Source organism: Lissotriton vulgaris, chromosome 2_1, assembly GCF_964263255.1.
Source record: "Lissotriton vulgaris chromosome 2_1, aLisVul1.2, whole genome shotgun sequence".
Lineage (NCBI taxonomy): Eukaryota > Metazoa > Chordata > Amphibia > Caudata > Salamandridae > Lissotriton > Lissotriton vulgaris.
The window spans coordinates 419,087,470-419,096,717 of NC_141687.1; the positions used below are offsets into that span (position 1 = coordinate 419,087,470).

Here is a 9,248-nt window from a genome sequence, read left to right on the forward strand (position 1 = left end):
ATTTTAAGAACCCTCACTAACCAACCTAGTGGTGACATGCTTCATCACTGGGTTCCCACTGGACAGACCTAATGTCTTTCCAGTGTGCTTCAACGCCTGTTTACAGCGGAGCTGGTTCTCATGTGTGTTGAGGGTGTTTTCCAGGCCAAATTAAGCTAAGTGAGTGCAAAAAAGAAAATAAATTAAAAAGTGCAGATTCGTGACTTTCAACTACTTTATTAATAGTCCGATTTGCACTGATTAAAAACCGATATAAATGGACCCATAGGTTTGGTCTCAGTTATTAAAGACCCCTAGTCTATAGTGAAAAAATTGGTCAACATGTTTCTGCTTGTTTGGAGCCCGAGTCGCTCAGCTTTCATCAAGACCATATAATGTGATCCTCCCGCCAAGTACCTATTCGTGCACCACCGCGGCCCGGAATCAAATGATTCTGGGCCGCAGTGGTGCACGAATAGGTACTCGGCGGGGAGTCGCCTGCAGTAATATATGCGGCTTGAAGATTACCCCCACACTGCGCTTGTCCACGAGGATATGCATTGACATGCCTCCTGTACACGACTCCAGCAAAATTGCTGGTTGGGTCTCGAACGGCTTAACAGCCGTAAGTATAATATATACTTTTTAAAAAGAAAAAAACTTTTTTCTTTTCACACGAACTCCTCACGGCAGGGTGCACCTTAGGGCGTGTACACTCATAAATGTGCCTCCTAGAGTTATTTACAAATGCTACCTTGCCCTATAGAAGTGCATGAATAAATCTACTAAATAGATGTCATATAAAAGTTTGTGATCAAAAGAAAATATACATATAGGGCTATAGAGTCTATAAAAGATAGGCTCACAAAGATATATAAATTCCTTATGCATGTAGACAATAGTACGTTATTTGGGCGTTATCTTGTTGTGTTAGGAATCGAGGATGCAAGTTAAAACCCCGTCGTCGGCAATGATACTGCTGTCGACCCACCGGTATATGGAATAAAAAAAAAAAAAAAAATGAGGGAGTCACTTTATAGTGAGCTATAATTTACAAACATGTCATATTATTAAAAAGATACCCTGGATTTACCGGCGATCGGATCAAGCGGAAATAAAGCTCCCGGATATTCATCCGCTTCTGACGTCAAGGAAAGGGGAGGTCCGAGAAAACCGGATCCTCCGTGGGAAATGTTTAAATAGTCCTCTCACTATATCCATCATTGGACACGTGATCTAATATGATCATGTTGATCTAGTATTTTCCGCAATCATTTCCGAATATAGTTTGTTATATTTAAAACACGAAAGTAACAAGGTTATAAATAAAATAAACATGAAAATAAAAAATCAACCAGTCGCGTGTTTCAATGGAAACACGCTGATCCCGTAGTATGATAACAATGTCTCTGGGGCAGTTTTCTTTATGTCGACTAATGATGAACATAGACAGAGGACTAATCTACTACCTATGAATATAGTCAATTCAAAGGGAAAAGGAGCGGGATTCTTTTTTCACCCAACACTTAAATGCTATACAGATCTTACTCAACGTTTTGTATAGCAATTTAATCTATTGTAAAAGGTAGTAAAAGAAAAACAAACGTGTGTTTGTGATACAATAATAACCTCAAACAACGCAATAATAAAACATAAAAGAAAAAATATATATCTCTGTTCATTAAAATTTATGTGTATGTTTTTAGTACAATAATGACCTCAAACACCGCATAAATACAGCGACAAAGGCAAAAAATCTCTATGATCCTTAAAATTAATAGGTTTTGTAATGACCAACCATATTAACCCAAATAGATCCCTTAAAGTCTCATCTATTAGCCTATTCCTATTCTAGCTGTTAGTCTCTATTTATAGTCACAGTTCTACTGGAAGATGTCTTTGGATAATTAAGTAATAGCGTTTTCCCAAGGAATTTCGCTATTTAATCCTTTTCTATAGGTTTCCAATGAAAAAATCCAAAATACCTCTCGCTTCTTGCGGATTTTTAGACCACCTTTATTATCTGGGGTCCTTATCTTTTCAAGAATTCTCCATTGGAACTCTTCTGGTTTATGGTCCATATGTTTCACAATGGGAAATAGGACCTTCATTGTTCTGATGGCCGAACGATGTTCGGTCATTCTGGTCTGAATAGGCTGTGATGTTTCTCCAACATATCCTAATGCACTAGGGCATAGGATAAAATAAACAGTGTTGGAAGTTTTACAATTCCACATTTCAGTGGCCCGAATGGTATAAACATTATAGGTGAACACCTCTCCTTCTAGGATCATATTACATGATCTACAAGAGGAGCATTTCATTCTTTCTCTTATCGGTACATTAGTATCTATGGATTTTTGTACAAAACGTCTATTTTTTTGTTTGATCCTCGAATCTAGAATGTACAACACGATCTTTAATATTTCTGTTACGCCGTTGGGCGAACAGGGGTTTGGGTAATGTAAGATTCTGTGTAGGATTACTGTTCATAATATGCCAATTGCCATTAACAATCTGTTTGATTTTGGCATCTAACGTAGAATGTTTGGTGACACAGACAAGCTGGGGTTTTTCTTTATTGACTTTAGGTCGTAGCAAGAGGTCCCTATTGAAGAATCTTGCTCTTATATGAATCCCTCACTAGTCGGTGGGGATATCCTCGTTCTAAAAATGTCATCCTCATTATAGCTGCCTGTCTATTGTAATCTTTTAAATATGAACTATTTCTTCTAACTCGCAAAAATTGCGAAAAGGGGATACTCTGTTGTTGATTTCTCGGATAAAAACTGTTAAAATGTAACCCAGTTTTCCGCACTGTAGGCTTTACGTATAGATCTACTTTTAGTGTACCTTGATTATGGAAAATAAGAATGTCCAAAAATTCCACTCCATCTGCCTTTATCTGAGCAGTAAACTTAAAGTTCTGATTGGTAACGTTTAACTACTCAAGAAATTCAAGTAATGAGTCCCTCCCATTGGTCCAGATAAAAAAGATATCATCAATATATCTGGACCAATGGGAGACTGACTCAAAAAATGGGGCGATCTCATTGTATATAAATCGCTTTTCGAAGACTGCCATATATATTTTTGCAATGGAGGGCGCAACTGAAGCGCCCTTACTTACGCCTTTTACCTGACGAAAGAGAGAATGCCCAAACTCAATGATATTATCAGTCAAGACAATATTTAGGCAAGCTAAAATGAACAACTTGGGGCAAGATATATTGTATTCCTCATTTAACCACTTGGTCGCTTTCATAGCTCCTTCCAGCAACATATTATTATATAGTGATGCTACATCTAACGTAACTAATAAGTCCTTCTTGGGATAACATTTTATTTGTTCATTTCTCCCGTATCCTTTATGTAGGAGGTTATTTTAGGTATGTGGGGACGTAATACATGATCAACAAATTTTGATAAAGGCTCTGTATTGGTACCAATTGTAGATACTATTGGTCTATACGGTGGGTCAACACTGTTCTTATGCACTTTAGGCATACCGTAAATGCATGCTATCTTACCTTTATGATGATTCAAATATTCAAATTCTTTCATTGTTATTTCTCCATCAACTAGGGCTTGGTGTGTAAGATCCTGTATTTTTTTCCGAAATTCCTGTCATAGGGTTGACTCTTATAGTTTTGTAGAAGGCAGTATAACTGAGCATAGTTCTCATTTTATTTTCATAGTTTATTGCATCAATGACCACTATGCCTACTCCCTTATCACAGCTTTTTATCACGAAATCACTATTAGTGGCTAAAGAAATCAATGCTCTGTATTCTTCTCTATTTAAGTTATACAAAGGCTTAGGGATGAAGCGTAAAGCCTGTTCTAATCTCTGTAATACCACCAATTCAAACGCAGCCACTTCCGGTCCCAATTGGTCTAAAGAAGGACTGAAGGTGGAGGGTAAACTAACAGTTCTAGTCATTTCTGGGTTCATACCTCTTTCTTCATCTTGATTTGAAGAACTTTTTGAGCCTAATTCTACGAAAAAAAGAAATAATATCCTGATGTAGTTCAAAAATGTTAACATGGGAATGTGGTACATAAGAGAGCCCTTTGGACAGAAGACTTGTACTGTGGGCATCAAGGTCTACTGTGGACAGGTTGAAAATACGGATCACATTCCCTGGTTCCAATACTACCGATTACGTGTCTCCCGCATAAGTTGAGGGTCCTGGGGTTGGTGATTATGTTGGGGTTGGTAGTTTCCTCTGGTCTGAGTTTGAAATCTGACTCTCTGACGTCCCCTGTGTGTACCTAGATTGGCTAAAAAAGGCTGAGATTGGTTACGTTTAGATTGAAAAGAAGTTATTTTCAGATTGAATGTGTTGCTGTTTTCACCTTCTGAATCTGACGTATCTGAGAAAGTGTTAACTCTCTGTTCTAGTCTCATTTCGTCTGTATAATAATTTAGTTTATGAAAGTCCTGTCTCAGATATGGATAGGTGTCCTCTATACTGTAGAATCTTTTATCTTTAGATAGTTTCTCGTTTTTTTGTTTATTTAAATAGTTAGTAAAAGATTCTAACTCTTTGTTGGACTCTTCTAATTTTTTTCAAAGCTTCCTCTACACTATTCGCATTCTTAATTTTAGCTTCTAGCTCTTCTACTTCTGTTTTTATGTTCATGGATAATTCTTTTGCCATTTCGACAATTAAAATCATAAGGTCTCTGGAGCACCTGCTGGCGATCATACTCCATTTCTCCAGAAATTCCTTATGATATACAAATAGTCCAGGGACATTACGAACACGGAGACCAGTTGGTATTATACCTGCCCTTAAATAGGCCAACATGAACTCTCCCTGCGCTTCCATTCGTTTCAATTTCTTTTTAAGTTCGATTAGTTTCTTCATATCATCCTGATTGTGACTATTGTCATTGGTACTATTTCCAAATGAATTATTAGTTCCAACTAAAAGGGCAAATTCTTAGGGGCTCATTAGGATGTAGCCCCGGAGTAAGCGGAACATGCCTATTCTGCGTCCGGCCATCGCGGACACTCCGTCTGCCAGATCAGGATAGGAAAGATGGGCCAAAATCCGTCCACGACGGAAGATCACGCTCCGCCCGCCCAACTACACCCGACCACGCAGCGGACGTAACCAATCCAGAGACACCGCCGTACGGACTAACGTTCAGGACCGTCCTCCGAATCAAGATGGCGGAAAATACACAAAAGCGCTGCGGAAAAACAACCTGCCTGAACACTGCGGATGCCCCACAGCGAAAATACCCACCATGAGCCGCTCGCCGACATGGACCCAGCAATACACGCTTACCCGATACTCTTCGCGATCCACCACGTCCTAGTCATGGCCCGCCATCGAGGACGACGCAGGTAGGCTACAAACCATTCGCTGTCTGGAGAGGAGTATCTGCAAGGGCCGTGACGTAGGGATGGGGGAGTGACATGTATCTGCACCCACTGATTCGTGTGGAGGGGAGCACCTGCAAGGGTCGTGACGTAGGGAGGGGGGAGTGTCATGTATCTGAACCCACTGACTTGAAGCAAATACACACCTGCATCACACACGCAGGAATGACTCCGACAAACCACGACACATGATTGACTACTTTATTTACACATAATCGGGGTAACATCACAGTGCAGGCTTGAGCATGGGCATAGGGCATTGTGCACACCAGAGCAGTTACATCAGAGGCAGCACATGAGAGGGCAGCCAGCATTATCACAACAGCAACAGGGCATTGTGGACACCAGAGCAGGTACATCGGAGGCAGCACATGAGAGGGCAGACAGCATCATCAGAACAGCAACAGGGCATTGTGGACACCAGAGCAGGTACATCAGAGGCAGCACATGAGAGGGCAGCTAGCATTATCAGAACAGCAACAGGGCATTGTGGACACCAGAGCAGGTACATCAGAGGCAGCACATGAGAGGGCAGACAGCATCATCAGAACGGGCATTGTGGACACCAGAGCAGGTACATCAGAGGCAGCACATGAGAGGGCAGACAGCAGTATCAGAACAGCAACAGGGCATTGTGGACACCAGAGCAGGTACATCAGAGGCAGCACATGAGAGGGGCTAAGTGCAACAACAGTCCATGGCAAGGCACAGGTACATCAGAGGCAGCACATGAGAGGGCAGCCAGCATCATCAGAACAGCAACAGGGCATTGTGGACACCAGAGCAGGTACATCAGAGGCAGCACATGAGAGGGCAGACAGCATCATCAGAACAGCAACAGGGCATTGTGGACACCAGAGCAGGTACATCAGAGGCAGCACATGAGAGGGCAGCTAGCATTATCAGAACAGCAACAGGGCATTGTGGACACCAGAGCAGGTACATCAGAGGCACCACAAGTACCAATCACAATGAACCCGTCCCAAGGACCACAGCAGTGGAAGACTGTTTACAATGGACAATGTACACACCATGTCCAATGGCATGTGAGTGAAGTCAACAGCACCTCACATCACACTATCAGGTTGATTGCGTGAAGTACCTGCATCGGACAGACTGGCAGCACCAGAAACTGGAGTGTGAGACACAGCCACGGCTCGAGTGACTGACACATGCGCCACAGACCCAGACACACTGCCAGCACCACAAACAGGAGTGTGACACACAGCCACAGATATACTGACTGACACGTGAGCCACAGACCCAGACACACTGCCAGCACCTGATACAGGAGTGTGAGACAGAGCCACAGCCCGAGTGACTGACACATGGGCCACAGACCCAGATACGCTGCCAGCACCTGATACAGGAGTGTGAGACACAGCCACAGCCCGCGTGACTGACACATGGGCCACAGACCCAGATACACTGCCAGCACCTGATACAGGAGTGTGAGACACAGCCACAGCCCGAGTGACTGACAAATGGGCCACAGACCCAGATACACTGCCAGCACCTGATACAGGAGTGTGAGACACAGCCACAGCCCGAGTGACTGACACATGGGCAACAGACCCAGACACACTGCCAGCACCACAAACAGGAGAGGGCACAACTGATACAGTGCTACTACATGATGCATGACAGCAAACAACAGACACAGTGCCACTATCTGACACATGCGAGTCAACTGCAGCTGCGCCACTGGGGCCACTGAAATGATGAGCCACAGGGCTGTATGGGCCAGGAGGCAGGGTGGCTCTGGGAGCGGGGGATAGTTGCACTTGACCGACATCGGGGTGGGCATGTGTCAATGCTGTGTGTCTACATTTCTTGGGGATATGTGACTGCACCCTGGACAGGACAGGACTGGCAAGTGGGTCGGACTGAAAAGAAATATCACCCACCATGGGTGGTGCATCTGCTTCCTGGGGAATGCTCTCTGGGGACGTGCTGGAGCCTGCTTGTCGTTTGCTGTCTGCAACATGTGTCATGGGGGATACTACTACAGGGTCCACCTTCATCCGCTCCTGACGGGCCCTGATGGGAGTGGAGGTAAAGGGTGACTCCACCGCGGAGACATCTGTATTCCGTTCCCTCAACAACAGCAGCCTCAGTGCATCAAGGGGTGATGTATGCCTGTCCTTGATAGCGCCACTGTCCATGGGAGATGCCTTGTCCCTTGGATGATCCATTTCCGTTGGAGGAATGTTGTCTGTGGACCTTCCCTGTTCCCTGGATGGTGCCCTGTTCCTGGCACCAGACTTGTCGTCTGTGGTGTACCTATCCCCAGAACACACCTTCCTGTGTGTGTCCCTGCCCTTGGGTGTGTCCGTGCTCTTCTTGGGTGCCTTTGTCTTTTCACTGTCCCTGTCACTGCCCTTGGTAGTGGTTCCTTCCTTCCTAGTGTCCCTGCCCTTGGGAGTGGTCCCTTCCTTCCTAGTGTCCCTGTCCTTGGAAGTGGTTCCTTCCTTCCTAGTGTCCCTGTTCTTGGGAGTGGCTCCTTCCTTCCTAGTGTCCCTGTCCTTGGGAGTGGCTCCTTCCTTCCTAGTGTCCCTGTCCTTGGGAGTGGCTCCTTCCTTCCTAGTGTCCCTGCCCTTGGGAGTGGCTCCTTCCTTCCTAGTGTCCCTGTCCTTGGGAGTGGCTCCTTCCTTCCTAGTGTCCCTGCCCTTGGGACTGGCTCCTTCCTTCCTAGTGTCCCTGTCCTTGGGAGTGGCTCCTTACTTCCTAGTGTCCCTGCCCTTGGGACTGGCTCCTTCCTTCCTAGTGTCCCTGCCCTTGGGACTGGCTCCTTCCTTCCTAGTGTCCCTGACCTTGGGACTGGCTCCTTCCTTCCTAGTGTCCCTTTCCCTGGGAGTGTCCCTGCTCTCATGAGGTGCCTTCGTCTTCTGACTGTCCTTGTCCAAGGTAGTGTCCATGGAACCGGGAGTAACCCTAGCCTTGGGAGTACCTTTTGTGTGGGATGCCTGTGTAGCATGTGAAGGCATTTCACCCAACCCCTATTGTGGATCCCGTGTGTGTACTCCAGTGTATCTGACGTTGTCTTTGTGAACAGATTTTGCTGACCTAGGGGATGGTGTCTGAGCCCTCCGTGCCTTGACGTGCTGGCTGACGCTGCTTCTAGTGCAATAACCTGTATTTGAGTCATGGTCAGAATAATCACTCCCCCCTGAGATATCCAGTGTTGTAGATGGGGGAACAGAAGTAGCACCCAGTCCATGCGACTGTACAATGGCAGACGACACACTGGTAGCCAATGACTGAACTGTCCTGTGTAGACCAGCAAGATCGCCATGCATCCCTTCCATGAATGCCACCACCTGCCCCAACATCCTATCGTGTTCTTGGAAAGCATTTATCATATTGGTCTGCCCCACACACAGCAATCAACATGGGTTCCCCCACTGAATACTGTACATAAGGATGTTGAGGCCTTTGAAAGATCTGTCGACAAGAGCATAGATAACCTTTTAAAACAAAAAAACTGGACACCATACAATCTCACTAAGGAAGAAAATAAAGCATTAGAACTCCTGGAAGAGGATAATACCCTAATAGTGAAGCCGGCAGACAAAGGGGGTAGTGTAGTACTTATGAATAGTCAAGACTACGATAACAGAATGCTTAAACTCCTAAACAATAGTGACCATTATAAAAAATCTAATAGGGAGGAATGGCAAACCTTAAAGGGCGAAATCAAGAGAGTACTGAGACTGGCAAAAGAGGACGAGATTATATGCGAAGAAGAATTTGCGTTTATGCTTAATAAGGACCCACTTATCCCAGCACTGTATGGCCTACCAAAGGTGCATAAAGATATCCGTGACCCCCCTATGCGGCCCATAGTGTCATGCATAGGGTCGTTGACTGAACC

General features: G+C 44.8%; 1 pseudogene; it reads right to left on the bottom strand.

Moving 5' to 3' along the window:
* Positions 1 to 2,049: 2,049 nt before the first annotated feature.
* LOC147730496 (uncharacterized) lies at positions 2,050 to 8,736 on the bottom strand (annotated as a pseudogene).
* Positions 8,737 to 9,248: the final 512 nt, after the last annotated feature.